General features: G+C 45.8%; 1 protein-coding gene across 1 annotated transcript in view; it reads right to left on the reverse strand.

Annotated features, from left to right (window-relative positions):
* Positions 1–18570, reverse strand: part of ELAVL1 (ELAV like RNA binding protein 1) — a 250650-nt gene extending 232080 nt beyond the window's left edge. Inside the window, exon 1 of the mRNA XM_069216526.1 lies at positions 18451–18570. The gene's annotated coding sequence lies outside the window, so the exon portion shown is untranslated. The remainder of the gene's footprint in view (positions 1–18450) is intronic.
* Between the last annotated feature and the right edge of the window lie 419 nt (positions 18571–18989).

An 18989-nucleotide genomic window follows, 5' to 3' on the forward strand; every position in this document is an offset into this window, starting at 1 on the left:
AAAAATCTTCCCACTAACTGGCAGCTTTACTGAAACTATGTAGTGTATTAATAATCTGTGAAAATTGGATTTTAGAAAACAAAGTGTTCCGATTTTTTTTTCATCCTATAAAAATAAAAGAAAAATCATACAGAAGTACAAAAATGGTATTTCACAGCTAATGAAATATATTTTAAAAAGTTTGTAAAATTGACTTAGTGATATAAAAGGTTGTGTATGTTAGGAAAAAAAACTGATACAGACAGCCTTTCATTTCCCAAATGTCAGACAGTCACTGTAAGGAAATGCCTCCTTGGCATGGTTGCCCCCTGACTTTTTGCCTTTGCTGATGCTATGTTTACAATTGAAAGTGTGCTGAGGCCTGCTAACCAGGCCCCAGCACCAGTGTTCTTTCCCTAACCTGTACTTTTGTATCCACAATTGGCAGACCCTGGCATCCAGATAAGTCCCTTGTAACTGGTACTTCTAGTACCAAGGGCCCTGATGCCAAGGAAGGTCTCTAAGGGCTGCAGCATGTCTTATGCCACCCTGGAGACCTCTCACTCTGCACAGACACACTGCTTGCCAGCTTGTGAGTGCTAGTGAGGACAAAACGAGTAAGTCGACATGGCACTCCCCTCAGGGTGCCATGCCAGCCTCTCACTGCCTATGCAGTATAGGTAAGACACCCCTCTAGCAGGCCTTACAGCCCTAAGGCAGGGTGCACTATACCATAGGTGAGGGTACCAGTGCATGAGCATGGTACCCCTACAGTGTCTAAATAAAACCTTAGACATTGTAAGTGCAGGGTAGCCATAAGAGTATATGGTCTGGGAGTCTGTCAAACACGAACTCCACAGCACCATAATGGCTACACTGAAAACTGGGAAGTTTGGTATCAAACTTCTCAGCCCAATAAATGCACACTGATGCCAGTGTACATTTTATTGTAAAATACACCACAGAGGGCACCTTAGAGGTGCCCCCTGAAACTTAACCGACTATCTGTGTAGGCTGACTAGTTTTAGCAGCCTGCCACAAACCGAGACATGTTGCTGGCCCCATGGGGAGAGTGCCTTTGTCACTCTGAGGCCAGTAACAAAGCCTGCACTGGGTGGAGATGCTAACACCTCTCCCAGGCAGGAATTGTCACACCTGGCGGTGAGCCTCAAAGGCTCACCTCCTTTGTGCCAACCCAGCAGGACACTCCAGCTAGTGGAGTTGCCCGCCCCCTCCGGCCAGGCCCCACTTTTGGCGGCAAGGCCGGAGAAAATAATGAGAATAACAAGGAGGAGTCACTGGCCAGTCAGGACAGCCCCTAAGGTGTCCTGAGCTGAGGTGACTCTAACTTTTAGAAATCCTCCATCTTGCAGATGGAGGATTCCCCCAATAGGGTTAGGATTGTGACCCCCTCCCCTTGGTAGGAGGCACAAAGAGGGTGTACCCACCCTCAGGGCTAGTAGCCATTGGCTACTAACCCCCCAGACCTAAACACGCCCTTAAATTTAGTATTTAAGGGCTACCCTGAACCCTAGAAAATTAGATTCCTGCAACTACAAGAAGAAGGACTGCCTAGCTGAAAACCCCTGCAGCGGAAGACCAGAAGACGACAACTGCCTTGGCTCCAGAAACTCACCGGCCTGTCTCCTGCCTTCCAAAGATCCTGCTCCAGCGACGCCTTCCAAAGGGACCAGCGACCTCGACATCCTCTGAGGACTGCCCCTGCTTCGAAAAGACAAGAAACTCCCGAGGACAGCGGACCTGCTCCAAAGAAAAGCTGCAACTTTGTTTCCAGCAGCTTTAAAGAACCCTGCAAGCTCCCCGCAAGAAGCGTGAGACTTGCCACACTGCACCCGGCGACCCCGACTCGGCTGGTGGCGATCCAACACCTCAGGAGGGACCCCAGGACTACTCTGATACTGTGAGTACCAAAACCTGTCCCCCCTGAGCCCCCACAGCGCCGCCTGCAGAGGGAATCCCGAGGCTTCCCCTGACCGCGACTCTTTGAACCTAAAGTCCCGACGCCTGGGAGAGACCCTGCACCCGCAGCCCCCAGGACCTGAAGGACCGGACTTTCACTGGAGGAGTGACCCCCAGGAGTCCCTCTCCCTCGCCCAAGTGGAGGTTTCCCCGAGGAATCCCCCCCTTGCCTGCCTGCAGCGCTGAAGAGATCCCTAGATCTCCCATTGACTTCCATTACAAACCCGACGCTTGTTTCTACACTGCACCCGGCCGCCCCCGCGCTGCTGAGGGTGAAATTTCTGTGTCAACTTGTGTCCCCCCCGGTGCCCTACAAAACCCCTCTGGTCTGCCCTCCGAAGACGCGGGTACTTACCTGCAAGCAGATCGGAACCGGGGCACCCCCTTCTCTCCATTCTAGCCTATGTGTTTTGGGCACCACTTTGAACTCTGCACCTGACCGGCCCTGAGCTGCTGGTGTGGTGACTTTGGGGTTGCTCTGAACCCCCAACGGTGGGCTACCTTGGACCAAGAACTGAACCCTGTAAGTGTCCTACTTACCTGGTAAAACTAACAAAAACTTACCTCCCCCAGGAACTGTGAAAATTGCACTAAGTGTCCACTTTTGAAACAGCTATTTGACAATAACTTGAAAAGTATACATGCAATTTTGATGATTTGAAGTTCCTAAAGTACTTACCTGCAATACCTTTCGAACAAGATATTACATGTTAAATTTGAACCTGTGGTTCTTAAAATAAACTAAGAAAAGATATTTTTCTATATAAAAACCTATTGGCTGGATTTGTCTCTGAGTGTGTGTACCTCATTTATTGTCTATGTGTATGTACAACAAATGCTTAACACTACTCATTGGATAAGCCTACTGCTCGACCACACTACCACAAAATAGAGCATTAGTATTATCTATTTTTACCACTATTTTACCTCTAAGGGGAACCCTTGGACTCTGTGCATGCTATTCCTTACTTTGAAATAGCACATACAGAGCCAACTTCCTACATTGGTGGATCAGCGGTGGGGTACAAGACTTTGCATTTGCTGGACTACTCAGCCAATACCTGATCACACGACAAATTCCAAAATTGTCATTAGAAATTGATTTTTGCAATTTGAAATTTTTCTAAATTCTTAAAAGACCTGCTAGGGCCTTGTGTTAGATCCTGTTTAGCATTTCTTGTAGAGTTTAAAAGTTTGTAAAAGTTTGAATTAGAACCTAGAACTAGTTGTAGATTCTTAAAAAGTATTCCAACTTTTAGAAGCAAAATGTCTAGCACAGATGTGAATGTGGTGGAACTCGACACCACACCTTACCTCCATCTACAGATGAGAGAGCTAAGGTCACTCTGTAAACTAAAGAAAATAACAATGGGCCCCAAACCTACCAAAATACAGCTCCAGGAGCTTTTGGCAGAGTTTGAAAAGGCCAACCCCTCTGAGGGTGGCAACTCAGAGGAAGAGGATAGTGACTTGGAGGACAATTCCCCCCTACCAGTCCTATCTAGGGAGAACAGGGTCCCTCAAACCCTGACTCCTAAAATAATAGTCAGAGATGCTGGTTCCCTCACAGGAGAGACCAACACCTCTGAAATCACTGAGGATAGCCCCAGTGAAGAGGACATCCAGTTAGCCAGGATGGCCAAAAGATTGGCTTTGGAAAGACAGATCCTAGCCATAGAGAGGGAAAGACAAGAGATGGGCCTAGGACCCATCAATGGTGGCAGCAACATAAATAGGGTCAGAGATTCTCCTGACATGTTGAAAATCCCCAAAGGGATTGTAACTAAATATGAAGATGGTGATGACATCACCAAATGGTTCACAGCTTTTGAGAGGGCTTGTGTAACCAGAAAAGTGAACAGATCTCACTGGGGTGCTCTCCTTTGGGAAATGTTCACAGGAAAGTGTAGGGATAGACTCCTCACACTCTCTGGACAAGATGCAGAATCTTATGACCTCATGAAGGGTACCCTGATTGAGGGCTTTGGATTCTCCACTGAGGAGTACAGGATTAGGTTCAGGGGGGCTCAAAAATCCTCGAGCCAGACCTGGGTTGACTTTGTTGACTACTCAATGAAAACACTAGATGGTTGGATTCAAGGCAGTGGTGTAAGTAATTATGATGGGCTGTACAATTTATTTGTGAAAGAACACCTGTTAAGTAATTGTTTCAATGATAAACTGCATCAGCATCTGGTAGACCTAGGACCAATTTCTCCCCAAGAATTGGGAAAGAAGGCGGACCATTGGGTCAAGACAAGGGTGTCCAAGACTTCAACAGGGGGTGACCAAAAGAAAGGGGTCACAAAGACTCCCCAGCAGAAGGGTGATGAGACAACCAAAACTAAAAATAGTAAAGAGTCTTCTACAGGCCCCCAAAAACCTGCACAGGAGGGTGGGCCCAGAGCCTCTTCACAAAACAATGGGTACAAGGGTAAAAACTTTGATCCCAAAAAGGCCTGGTGTCATAGCTGTAAACAGCATGGACACCAAACTGGAGACAAGGCCTGTCCCAAGAAAGGTTCCACTCCAAACTCCCATCCAGGTAACACTGGTATGGCTAGTCTCCAAGTGGGATCAACAGTGTGCCCAGAGCAAATCAGGGTCCACACTGAAGCTACTCTAGTTTCTGAGGGTGGGGTGGATTTAGCCACACTAGCTGTCTGGCCGCCTAACATGCAAAAATACAGACAGCAACTCTTAATTAATGGGACTAGAATAGAGGGCCTGAGGGATACAGGTGCCAGTGTCACCATGGTGACAGAGAAACTGGTTTCCCCTGGCCAATACCTGACTGGAAAAACTTACACAGTCACCAACGCTGACAATCAGAGAAAAGTACATCCCATGGCAATGGTTACTTTAGAATGGGGAGGGGTCAATGGCCTGAAACAGGTGGTGGTCTCCTCAAATATCCCAGTGGACTGTCTGCTTGGAAATGACCTGGAGTCCTCAGCATGGGCTGAGGTAGAACTAAAAACCCATGCAGCAATGCTGGGTATCCCTGAACTGGTGTGTGTGAAAACAAGAGCACAATGCAAGGCACAGGGTGAACAAGTAGAGCTGGAGTCTGGAAGAATGGCCCAGCCTACCAAGAGGAAAGGAAAGTCAGTTGGGAAACCAACTGCAACACAGCAAAAGAAAGGGAACCTCTCTTCTCAGGAAGATGTTCTGCCCTCTGAGGGAACTGAGCCTTTGGAGCTTGAACCTTACCAGGTTGAGCTCTTAGGCCCAGGGGGACCCTCAAGGGAAGAGCTGTGTAAGGGACAAGAAACCTGTCCCTCTCTTGAAGGCCTTAGGCAGCAAGCTGCTGAAGAGTCCAAAGGCAAGAAAAATGGAACACATAGGGTCTATTGGGAAGATGGGCTCCTGTACACTGAGGCCAGAGACCCCAAACCTGGTGCCACTAGGAGAGTGGTAGTGCCTCAGCTGTTCAGAGAGTTCATCCTAACATTGGCCCATGACATTCCCCTTGCTGGACATTTGGGACAAACCAAGACGTGGGAGAGGTTAGTCAACCACTTCTACTGGCCCAATATGTCCAACATGGTTAAGGAGTTTTGCCTCTCCTGCCCCACCTGTCAAGCCAGTGGTAAGACAGGTGGGCATCCAAAGGCCCCCCTCATTCCACTTCCAGTGGTGGGGGTGCCCTTTGAAAGAGTGGGTGTGGACATAGTTGGTCCACTGGAACCTCCCACAGCCTCAGGAAATATGTATATCCTGGTAGTAGTGGATCATGCTACCAGGTATCCTGAAGCTATTCCCCTTAGGTCGACTACTGCCCCTGCAGTAGCCAAGGCCCTCATTGGTATCTTTACCAGAGTGGGTTTCCCTAAGGAGGTGGTGTCTGACAGAGGTACCAACTTCATGTCAGCATACCTAAAGCACATGTGGAATGAGTGTGGAGTGACTTATAAATTCACTACACCATACCATCCACAAACTAATGGCTTGGTTGAGAGATTCAACAAGACATTAAAGGGCATGATCATGGGGCTCCCAGAAAAACTCAAAAGGAGATGGGATGTCCTCCTGCCATGTCTGCTTTTCGCTTACAGGGAGGTACCACAGAAGGGAGTAGGGTTCTCACCCTTTGAACTTCTGTTTGGTCATCCTGTAAGGGGACCACTTGCCCTTGTTAAAGAAGGCTGGGAGAGACCTCTCCATGAGCCTAAACAGGACATAGTGGACTATGTACTTGGCCTTCGCTCTAGAATGGCAGAGTACATGGAAAAGGCAACCAAAAACCTTGAGGCCAGCCAACAGCTCCAGAAGTTTTGGTATGACCAAAAGGCTGCACTGGTTGAGTTCCAACCAGGGCAGAAAGTCTGGGTTCTGGAGCCTGTGGCTCCCAGGGCACTCCAGGACAAATGGAGTGGCCCTTACCCAGTACTAGAGAGGAAGAGTCAGGTCACCTACTTGGTGGACCTGGGCACAAGCAGGAGCCCCAAGAGGGTGATCCATGTAAACCGCCTTAAGCTCTTCCACGACAGGGCTGATGTCAATCTGTTGATGGTAACAGATGAGGATCAGGAGGCAGAGAGTGAACCTCTCCCTGATCTTCTGTCATCAGACCCAAAAGATGGTACAGTAGATGGAGTGATCTACTCAGACACCCTCTCTGGCCAACAGCAAGCTGATTGTAGGAGAGTCCTACAACAGTTTCCTGAACTCTTCTCCTTAACCCCTGGTCAGACACACCTGTGTACCCATGAGGTGGACACAGGAGACAGCATGCCTGTCAAGAACAAAATCTTTAGACAGTCTGACCATGTTAAGGAAAGCATCAAGGTGGAAGTCCACAAGATGCTGGAATTGGGAGTCATTGAGCGCTCTGACAGCCCCTGGGCTAGCCCCGTGGTCTTAGTCCCCAAACCTCACACCACAGATGGAAAGAAAGAGATGAGGTTTTGTGTGGACTACAGAGGGCTCAATTCTGTCACCAAGACAGATGCTCATCCAATTCCAAGAGCTGATGAGCTCATTGATAAATTAGGTGCTGCCAAATTTCTAAGTACCTTTGACTTGACAGCAGGGTACTGGCAAATAAAAATGGCACCTGGAGCAAAAGAAAAGACAGCATTCTCCACACCTGATGGGCATTATCAGTTTACTGTTATGCCCTTTGGTTTAAAGAATGCCCCTGCCACCTTCCAAAGGTTGGTGAATCAAGTCCTTGCTGGCTTGGAGTCCTTTAGCACAGCTTATCTTGATGATATTGCTGTCTTTAGCTCCACCTGGCAGGATCACCTGGTCCACCTGAGGAAGGTTTTGAAGGCTCTGCAATCTGCAGGCCTCTCTATCAAGGCATCCAAATGCCAGATAGGGCAGGGAACTGTGGTTTACTTGGGACACCTTGTAGGTGGAGGCCAAGTTCAGCCACTCCAACCCAAGATCCAGACTATTCTGGACTGGGTAGCTCCAAAAACCCAGACTCAAGTCAGGGCATTCCTTGGCTTGACTGGGTATTACAGGAGGTTTGTGAAGGGATATGGATCCATTGTGACAGCCCTCACTGAACTCACCTCCAAGAAAATGCCCAAGAAAGTAAACTGGACTGTGGAATGCCAACAGGCCTTTGACACCCTGAAACAGGCAATGTGCTCAGCACCAGTTCTCAAAGCTCCAGATTATTCTAAGCAGTTCATTGTGCAGACTGATGCCTCTGAACATGGGATAGGGGCAGTTTTGTCCCAAACCAATGATGATGGCCTTGACCAACCTGTTGCTTTCATTAGCAGGAGGTTACTCCCCAGGGAGCAGCGTTGGAGTGCCATTGAGAGGGAGGCCTTTGCTGTGGTTTGGTCCCTGAAGAAGCTGAGACCATACCTCTTTGGGACTCACTTCCTAGTTCAAACTGACCACAGACCTCTCAAATGGCTGATGCAAATGAAAGGTGAAAATCCTAAACTGTTGAGGTGGTCCATCTCCCTACAGGGAATGGACTTTATAGTGGAACACAGACCTGGGACTGCCCATGCCAATGCAGATGGCCTTTCCAGGTTCTTCCACTTAGAAAATGAAGACTCTCTTGGGAAAGGTTAGTCTCATCCTCTTTCGTTTGGGGGGGGGGTTGTGTAAGGAAATGCCTCCTTGGCATGGTTGCCCCCTGACTTTTTGCCTTTGCTGATGCTATGTTTACAATTGAAAGTGTGCTGAGGCCTGCTAACCAGGCCCCAGCACCAGTGTTCTTTCCCTAACCTGTACTTTTGTATCCACAATTGGCAGACCCTGGCATCCAGATAAGTCCCTTGTAACTGGTACTTCTAGTACCAAGGGCCCTGATGCCAAGGAAGGTCTCTAAGGGCTGCAGCATGTCTTATGCCACCCTGGAGACCTCTCACTCTGCACAGACACACTGCTTGCCAGCTTGTGTGTGCTAGTGAGGACAAAACGAGTAAGTCGACATGGCACTCCCCTCAGGGTGCCATGCCAGCCTCTCACTGCCTATGCAGTATAGGTAAGACACCCCTCTAGCAGGCCTTACAGCCCTAAGGCAGGGTGCACTATACCATAGGTGAGGGTACCAGTGCATGAGCATGGTACCCCTACAGTGTCTAAATAAAACCTTAGACATTGTAAGTGCAGGGTAGCCATAAGAGTATATGGTCTGGGAGTCTGTCAAACACGAACTCCACAGCACCATAATGGCTACACTGAAAACTGGGAAGTTTGGTATCAAACTTCTCAGCACAATAAATGCACACTGATGCCAGTGTACATTTTATTGTAAAATACACCACAGAGGGCACCTTAGAGGTGCCCCCTGAAACTTAACCGACTATCTGTGTAGGCTGACTAGTTTTAGCAGCCTGCCACAAACCGAGACATGTTGCTGGCCCCATGGGGAGAGTGCCTTTGTCACTCTGAGGCCAGTAACAAAGCCTGCACTGGGTGGAGATGCTAACACCTCTCCCAGGCAGGAATTGTCACACCTGGCGGTGAGCCTCAAAGGCTCACCTCCTTTGTGCCAACCCAGCAGGACACTCCAGCTAGTGGAGTTGCCCGCCCCCTCCGGCCAGGCCCCACTTTTGGCGGCAAGGCCGGAGAAAATAATGAGAATAACAAGGAGGAGTCACTGGCCAGTCAGGACAGCCCCTAAGGTGTCCTGAGCTGAGGTGACTCTAACTTTTAGAAATCCTCCATCTTGCAGATGGAGGATTCCCCCAATAGGGTTAGGATTGTGACCCCCTCCCCTTGGGAGGAGGCACAAAGAGGGTGTACCCACCCTCAGGGCTAGTAGCCATTGGCTACTAACCCCCCAGACCTAAACACGCCCTTAAATTTAGTATTTAAGGGCTACCCTGAACCCTAGAAAATTAGATTCCTGCAACTACAAGAAGAAGGACTGCCTAGCTGAAAACCCCTGCAGCGGAAGACCAGAAGACGACAACTGCCTTGGCTCCAGAAACTCACCGGCCTGTCTCCTGCCTTCCAAAGATCCTGCTCCAGCGACGCCTTCCAAAGGGACCAGCGACCTCGACATCCTCTGAGGACTGCCCCTGCTTCGAAAAGACAAGAAACTCCCGAGGACAGCGGACCTGCTCCAAAGAAAAGCTGCAACTTTGTTTCCAGCAGCTTTAAAGAACCCTGCAAGCTCCCCGCAAGAAGCGTGAGACTTGCCACACTGCACCCGGCGACCCCGACTCGGCTGGTGGCGATCCAACACCTCAGGAGGGACCCCAGGACTACTCTGATACTGTGAGTACCAAAACCTGTCCCCCCTGAGCCCCCACAGCGCCGCCTGCAGAGGGAATCCCGAGGCTTCCCCTGACCGCGACTCTTTGAACCTAAAGTCCCGACGCCTGGGAGAGACCCTGCACCCGCAGCCCCCAGGACCTGAAGGACCGGACTTTCACTGGAGGAGTGACCCCCAGGAGTCCCTCTCCCTCGCCCAAGTGGAGGTTTCCCCGAGGAATCCCCCCCTTGCCTGCCTGCAGCGCTGAAGAGATCCCTAGATCTCCCATTGACTTCCATTACAAACCCGACGCTTGTTTCTACACTGCACCCGGCCGCCCCCGCGCTGCTGAGGGTGAAATTTCTGTGTCAACTTGTGTCCCCCCCGGTGCCCTACAAAACCCCTCTGGTCTGCCCTCCGAAGACGCGGGTACTTACCTGCAAGCAGATCGGAACCGGGGCACCCCCTTCTCTCCATTCTAGCCTATGTGTTTTGGGCACCACTTTGAACTCTGCACCTGACCGGCCCTGAGCTGCTGGTGTGGTGACTTTGGGGTTGCTCTGAACCCCCAACGGTGGGCTACCTTGGACCAAGAACTGAACCCTGTAAGTGTCCTACTTACCTGGTAAAACTAACAAAAACTTACCTCCCCCAGGAACTGTGAAAATTGCACTAAGTGTCCACTTTTGAAACAGCTATTTGACAATAACTTGAAAAGTATACATGCAATTTTGATGATTTGAAGTTCCTAAAGTACTTACCTGCAATACCTTTCGAACAAGATATTACATGTTAAATTTGAACCTGTGGTTCTTAAAATAAACTAAGAAAAGATATTTTTCTATATAAAAACCTATTGGCTGGATTTGTCTCTGAGTGTGTGTACCTCATTTATTGTCTATGTGTATGTACAACAAATGCTTAACACTACTCCTTGGATAAGCCTACTGCTCGACCACACTACCACAAAATAGAGCATTAGTATTATCTATTTTTACCACTATTTTACCTCTAAGGGGAACCCTTGGACTCTGTGCATGCTATTCCTTACTTTGAAATAGCACATACAGAGCCAACTTCCTACAGTCACCATCCAAACCTGGAACTCTGCAGTCACAAGACAAACTGACTTTTGACCTCTGTCTCTGAACACAGAGCAAATGTGACAAGGAGAAGGTTTAAAGGCATTTTAATTACTACTTCAGTTTCCGACTGAACAGAACACCTATTCTTTGTCAACTTGCCAGAAGGGGCAAGTAGGGTCTAAAAATAGCTTGACATGAGAAAATATGACTCGCCGTAAAGAGTAGATTTTTTTTTTTTTAGCCCTGAAGCCACTCGATCCCCCCTTAAAGACACCAATCTATATCCAGTACGCCTTTTTTGCAACTTCAGATCCAGCAATCAGACGGATAGCTATTTTTTTTAATCACTAGAGAGCTGTGCGGTGAAATATTAGAGGTAATTAGGGACCCATGAGTAAGATAGATCTGGATAAAAGTCACAGGGCAAAACCACACCAATTTTGTAAGCTATTATGACCCCACAGAAGACTCACACCTAGCCCTAGAGGCACTATACAAAATTCCAAATGGAGCATCTGGGTCTCTGTTAACAGGTGGCAATTTTAATCTTCTTCCCAATACCTCTATTGACTCCTCTTGCTCCAATAAACTGCACAATAAGCCAGAAACTATTAAGGTGCTCAGATTATTGAACAAGAACAGGCTTTAATAGATTAGTGACACCCTGATCAACCACAAGTCAGAAAATGTACTTGCTTTTTCCTCACTTCATACACTTTCTATCGAGGACAGGTGGATATTTTAGTTAAAGAGTTTTCAGACCACCTGATAATCTTGCTAGAACTTTATATACCATCACAGCAGAACACAATGCCCAGATGGATGTTCGAAAAACCTCTGCTAGCAGAAGAAAGACGGGTGGAGAATATACGACAAGCCTTGGAATCCCTTCTAGAGCACAATATACATACATCCCCATGACGTTTTTTGTCTGGGGGCCACTGAAACATAAAGAGGCAAGGTAATCACTTTCCAAGCCAGGAAAAAATAACTAACAAAAGGCAAAATTGCAACAGTTGCAGTCAGCATTATATCAAGCAATGTTGGTACCCACCTCAAAATCAACTTAGGAAGCCAAAATGGAGGGTAGTTCAGGCAAGACAGAATTTAAATGAACGATTCACTTCAGTAGAAGTATTACATTAGAAAACATTTCACAAAATAAATAAAAAATAAAAATAATGTACCAGGAGATTGAACACATGGGCAAATATTTGGCTTGGTCAGCTAAACAGAAAAGCAAAAAAATAAACGATTTTAGATTCACATCTAGGTAGTATAGTTACTCAGCCGCAGTCTGTTTAATAGTGACAATACATTGTTCACTAAAATCCTAGCAAATAGATTAGCACCAATAGCCCAAACGATAATCCACAGCAATCAAAACAATGACTTACCAGTTAGAAGTATTACTACCAATACAATCTATTTACCTCAGGCAATTCATTTATATTCTGCCCACAAAACCAAAGTAGTCGTTAATATGCTGGAAAAAAATTGCAGCCCTTTTATTTGGGAAGTGGTACTCGCTATTTTATCTAGATGTTCTTTTCCAACCAGGTTTGTACAGTTCATCACAACTCTATGTGAAAATGCGACAGCACATATAGTTATCAATGCTAAGCCAGTGGGTCAATTTTCATTAGCAGCGGACTCGCCAAGGATGCCCCATGTAACCCGTTCTAGTTTCTTCATTCAAAGAACCATTAGCCTGTGCAATTTGTCAAGATCTTAGTATTCTTCCATAAGTAATCAGTGCAAACCAAACAAACTGTTCGCAGACGATATGGTACTATATTTAGCTGCAGAGGAGGCTAACACCTCACATGCCAATTCTTAAGAGTTTATAGATAAAAGACAGGACATTACTTTTTAATTGCACTTCTGAAATTTTGAAAGCAATTATGCAGGTTCACCATTCCTCAACTGGCCCAATAAGATACTTAAGAATTTACATTACCTTCAAATTCGACAATCTGTTTGCCCTTAGCTATAGTTCTACACTAACAAAAGATGTGCAAATTGCTAGATCAATGGCAGAACCTTTCAATGACAATTATACGCCAGGTAGCCTCGACCAAAATGAATGTTATTTCTTTATTTTTGTTTCTTTTTTCAAGTGTCATGATCGAAGTTATACAAACATTTTTCAATGCACTTGATTCCGATCTATGGCTCTTTATTTGGCAAAGGAAGAAGCCTCAGCTTAAACTTCAGGCTGTTCAACTAAACCAGGAATCCTAGAATGATATCGCATTAACAGGCAGCATTGATGGATTGGCTCTCAAGATCCACTAAGAATATTTTGAGTGATAAGCAATTTGGATTTCAATAGCATGCTAGCCACAGCAGACATTGAGCTTTTTGGTTTTTTTATTTTTAAATTCCCAGGCTACTTATGAGGTGCAGATATAAGCTACTGCAGGTTATCATGGATAGATTCAATCAGACATGAAAAGTATACAGAGTGCCAAGGTTTCAGCTCTAGGTAAAACTAGCTGATTGCATCCCCTTAAGACTTTTTTTTAGGCACTAAAGTTTTCAGTCATTGGGCTAACCTAGGGCTTCAGAGGATCAATGATTTTTGTCAAATAATGAATTCATCCAATGGCAACAGCTATTCAGTATTCATCCCAGTATCAGCCCTACCCTATTATTTGCTTTTTCTCAAATTAAACACGTGCAGGATACAAAGCAAAAGAAAAGGTTTTTTTTTTTTTAAACATCAAAGTTAACAGGTACTGAATAAGCGCGAGGAGGTGATTTCAAATTTTTGGAGTAAAATTATGTTTTTAACTGGTTGTAAAATCAACACCTCTCAATGGAGGCTTCAGAAACAGTTGAGCTCTAAATCAACTCGAGCTGCCAATTACAGAAGAATAGCCTTCTTCAGTAGATGGATGCTCTACTACATCCCAGCATTAATTCACGAGAAGCAACCCAATCATCATCCATGTGCTTCAGGTGTAACTACGAGAGCGGGACTCGATGCACATGGGATTTACTAGCCCTCTTTTGGCTAAAATTTAGAAGGAGATTTTCTTAGGGATGAGTTAAATTGAAGATAAAAGTGATTCCTGATGCCCATGGAGCCCTTGTTGGCATTGCGATCTGCAGCAAGAAATGTCAATAGGACTCACCAATTCTTTATCTCAACTCTCACGGCAAGATCGTCAAAGTTAGTGATTTGGAAATCTGATGCAGTCCCTACCCTGGCTCAATGGATTGTAAAAATGCAAAGAGTTAAATCATGTGAAAATTTCTATGCACTGAGAATTGTGTCTATAAAGAGATTCTTGAAAACATGGAAAAGCTGGGGTGATTGAAAAAGGGAGGAAAAAAATAATAATAAGACCACTTTCTCTTGTATTTAGCTTTTTTCCAGGTCGAGCGCACAAGTGTTTTGACCTGTGTGTATGTATTGTAGGCATTTAACCAAGCCCATATACCCATTACTTTCACTTGTTTGTGGTCTTACCTTTCAAAAATCTTTTAACATTGGTAAAAGCTTTACGTTTATCCCTCTTTGGGGCGGTTTTCTTACCGCCTTGCAGACTGGCCCTGCTACATGGATAAATGCCTGATTACCAATGCGGTTTTTTGAGGGGAGGGGAGTGTGTGTTTATTTTCTCGTTTCATGCTATACAAGTAATATATAGTAAGGGCTTAGCATGCGATTCTGCTACTTTATGTATGGATTTCTGACATGTATTTAACTTTTTTTTCTAAATAAAATGTGTTATTCTTTGCTGCTACATCTTAAAAACTGAACTTGCAAAAAAATATATATATATAGAGAGAGAGAGAGAGAGAGAGAGAGAGAGAGAGAGAGAGAGAGATATATATCACTAAGTATCCATATGTTGCTCTTGTGAAAGTAAAAATCCCACTAAATGCATGAGTACTTTTGTTTCTCTCAGTAATAATAATGTGGTGCCTACTGCTGTCCCCGCCAATTGTTTTGTACTTGCTGTGGTTGTTAGCCCCGGCAGCCGCTCTGGTCAGTTTCCGCTGGTTTTGTTCATGCTGTGGTAGATGTGGTTGCAGGCTGAGGTTACAGCTGGAGGTACAACAACTGCTTATGCTAGTACGCCCCCTTGTCACCATGGTGGTCTCAAGCAGCAGCTATTGCTTCTAAGGTTACAGCCGTTGGACCTGCCCTTGTGGTAGCTGTTTTTCGTTTTGTGTTAGCAGCAATGGTCCTTGCTGTGTGTGCAAATACTGCTGCAGTTGTTGCAGTGGTGAGGACTGTCATCACAGATGTTGTAGTCCCTACCATGATAGAAGCTATTGAACCTGTATTGTCAGATCTGGGGGTTGTTCTGGTCCCTGCCACTGTAGCACCAGTAGTTACTGCTGAGTCTGAAGACATTGTTATGATAGCTGACACTCCGGTGTGGCAGCTCTTAATCCTACTGTCATGGCAGCTGCTGCCCCTCCTGTGGCTAAAAATGTAGTTACTGCTATGGTCCATGACTTTGTGGAAGTAATTGCTGCTGTGCTTCCAATTTTTGCTCTTGCCCTTGTTCTCACTGCTGTAGTCCTGTTATTGTTGCTGTAGGTCCAAGCTGAGCTTGCAATTATTCATCCCAAGGTGGTGTGGTTGTTCCTGTTGTGTTTAAATGGTGTCAGATGTCCCTGTTGTGCTGGGAAACATGCAGAAAACGCATGCAGGAGGAAAGCAATGACGACGGGAGAAGGTGGTGTAAACAACAGCAATGATGGGAAAGGATGCAAATAATGAACGGAAGATGCAAACAACGGAAGTGAGGATGCAAACAACTACAGGAGGGGGGGCATCCAATGACCTGGAAGGGGGGTGACTACAAACATGGATGATAATATTTGGAGGGGGTGGTTCGACCAGATATGACCAGGTGGCAGGCCTCAAAAAATAATAAAAATGTTACTAGACCTGCAGGTTAAGTAATTTGAATAATCTATTTGACCCAACTGAAATGTAGTTGAAAATGTAGTGAACTGAATGTTGCAATCCTAGGTCAACATTTAATTTTACAGAGCCTTTTTTCCCCCCTTCATTCTCAAATGTGTGCTTTTTTAAATATGTGAGCTTAGGATTTATAAAGTACAAAAAAAAAAAAACTCATGTTTATTTAAATAGACTAAACTTTTGCTCCATAAGAATTTAGTACACATAAACCCTGACTTGCCTCTTACTTTACTAACAGCATTGCTATCAGGGAGCTGGCAGAAGTGCTTGTCAGTTAATATTTAAACACTCACTTTTAATATAAATATATACTTAGGCATGATGCGGTAGGGCACTGTTTAAATTACTGATGAAATTATATAGTGTATTATCTATTTATTCATCACACAAGTATGAAAAATAGGCTTTCACAACTACTGAAATATATTTCAGAATAATTCACTTTTTGAGTGAATAGAACACCTGTTCTTTGTTAACTCGCTAGAACGGGCAAGCAGACCCTGAATATAGCTTGACCTGATAAAATTTGACTCACCATGGCAAGTGGGTCAGCAGATTTCTCGAGGCCTGTCGGGAAAGGTGGTGCAAACTGAGCAGATGACAGGCGATGTGCGCAAACGGCAACAAGAGGGGGTACACACAACAACGAAAGGAAGAAGTGCAAACAGGAGGTGAAACAGGCCAGTGCCAGCAACAGAAAGGAAAGCAAAGGAAAAGAAAAGAAAAAAAAGTACCCGAAATCGAACAGCGGAGAACACTAATTATTCAATTTAATCTGTACTTGGTCCGTGCTCCAACAAAGGGAAAAAAAATGGCACTTGTTTATGAACGAAGAGATAGAAAATGAATGTGATGAAGAAGACAACCATTAGTAAGTAATGGATGAACTTTAAGACACAAGTTAACGAAAGTTAAGGTTTAAGAGTGCTGATCGTATTTTACTGTGTTTGGATTCTACAGAGCTAGATCGAAGCATGCAGATGGAATCAAGTTCACTTATTCCAGTTGTGCCTCCCCAATTAACTGTGAAGACGCATGGTAGGGCCTGTATGGGTACACGCCGATTGTCAGACGCATCCATCCAAAAATGTAATGCAACGAGCTCTTTGCTCCACATCACGGACCAAAAAATAAATGCTACTGAGAAACATATAACAAACCCTTTTCACTCCATGTGGGAATCAAAAATTCCACATTAAAACACCCTCAAGAAACAAACAACTTAAGCTGGACCTCGTTTTAAGTTCCAGTATTCCGTCATCTGCATACAACTACAACGTTAAACGTTTCAATGAAGACTAGGTGCAGAGTACGAAGGTTACCATTTTATTAGATACAATTTATGGAAACAGGCTTAGAGTAGTTTCATTACTATACGAAACACCTGAGTAGACACAATTTATTGGTCCCAATTATGAAGCAGGGTGTACAACAAATATTAAAACTAAAGAGAAACTCTTCTCTCTACACGTACCACCAAGTCAGCAAGGTATCACCATAGTAAAAGTACAAACTTAACGGTCCTCTCCTCCTTACTTCACTAAACATTTCCAAATCTTAGGTCCTTTGCAAGGGTTGCGCTATGTCGGACAGCATACTAAACAACTAAAGCAGCAGTCTCATTCTGATCCTTCAAACTATGAATCCTCGACAACAGCACTCTCGCTATCTTACTATAGACAACTCTCTTGACTTCAAAAGGGACAGTCTTATTTAGCTAGAGGGTCAAGGAAGCTGCTGCGCATAATAATAGATTCCCAATAACCTTGCACCTCTTAAAAATCTTACGACTGCTACTTCTGTTCGAAATCCTATGGACTTAAGTTAGTACCAAACACTACCCAAAGCCTTCTACGAATTAACAAAGCAGTTATATAAATCTAATTCGTGTTGTTCAAGGTCCAGTCCTGCTAAATTCCACGACCTTCGAGTTCTCGCTCTTCTCCACTCGCAGCCGTGATTATTCAAGGCCCGGCTCTGTAACATCCACCGCGCAAACTAACTTCTCGCTTTCGACCCTACTCTTGCCCAAATCAGGGCCGCTAAAATCATCGTCTCCGTTTCTATACATTCGCAGCCAAGGTTCATTTTAGTTGCGGATAGCCCAGTGCCATCTTTATTTCCTCCTCATGTCTTGCCTTGTCCTCCCTCAGTTCCGGTTCCAAGCACGCTACTTCTCGGTAGTGCCGTCGCGGTACACGCCCCTTCCACTTGCGGTTTTCCCTAGACAATCTCTATAGCTATTCGCTGGGCTTTTCACCAGGTGCACACACACGCAAATATATATTACCACCATGTAAGAGAAAACTATCTATAACGTGCAATTGTGGCGACCACCGTCGCTTTGCCCCCACCCCCTACAACCGACTTGTAAATAAGGCAGGCGAGATCGCAAGAGGGTTTCCAAGTGCAGGGATCCTGGTGCAGCGGTAGGGCTCAATGTTTTCACTCCGAGAGTTAAAGGCCTGCGCGTGCTCCAAGGCCCATGGGTCCAGCTCTGTGAAAGCCCGCACCTAGGGTCTGGTTTAAAAAAATAAAAACCCTACGGTGTCCGCACTTGCTACAAGACAGGACAGTAACAGACCCCCCACGCCCCCCGGTACGCACGCGATGCACTCCCTTCGTCCGGCCTAGGCCGCAACTCGAGCCCCGGTCTCACTTGAACACTATCGGGTCTGCCCTGGTCCTTGGGCCAAGAGTCTTTATACCCGAGAGCCCGGCTCGGGTCGCGGCCTCCCCGGCAGGTCGTATTATCCGCTCCCCCTATGTCTCCTTACCGCAACCCCGCTCCTCCGGACTACCGCGGCCGCAGTTTGGATCTCGCTTTCGGTTCGAGGTGGACGTTCCAGCGCAGCAACGGCTTCACCGACCAAAAAACACCAGGCGCGGACCCAAAAGGCAGAACACGCCCACCGTTGCTGCCATTGGTCCTGTCGGCATAGCGCTGAAATATCATTGGAACTCAATAATGCTCGTCAAAGAGTTCGACTATCGAGCCGTCCCACTGAACAGCACAAAACTATGTCTGTCCCTTATTGGTGCCACTGAATCCATGACTACGTTTGATTGGTTGTTTCCGCTGCCGCTCTATTTTCTGTACTTTATAGGTACTTAGCAAGGCATGCAATAGGTTGATCGCGAATCACTCCCAAGTCTGGACGGAAGTGCTAGATTTCCATCCCCAATACAGAAGAAACTAGTTCTTTGAAACTTCCTCCGTATTGTTGTAAGAGCTCATGGAAGTAAAGGAAGGACGAAAACAGTAACAATGGTAGAACTGAGAGCCATCTTAGAGTGGAATGATTTGAGAGTCACG

Source organism: Pleurodeles waltl, chromosome 12, assembly GCF_031143425.1.
Source record: "Pleurodeles waltl isolate 20211129_DDA chromosome 12, aPleWal1.hap1.20221129, whole genome shotgun sequence".
In the NCBI taxonomy this organism is placed as follows: domain Eukaryota; kingdom Metazoa; phylum Chordata; class Amphibia; order Caudata; family Salamandridae; genus Pleurodeles; species Pleurodeles waltl.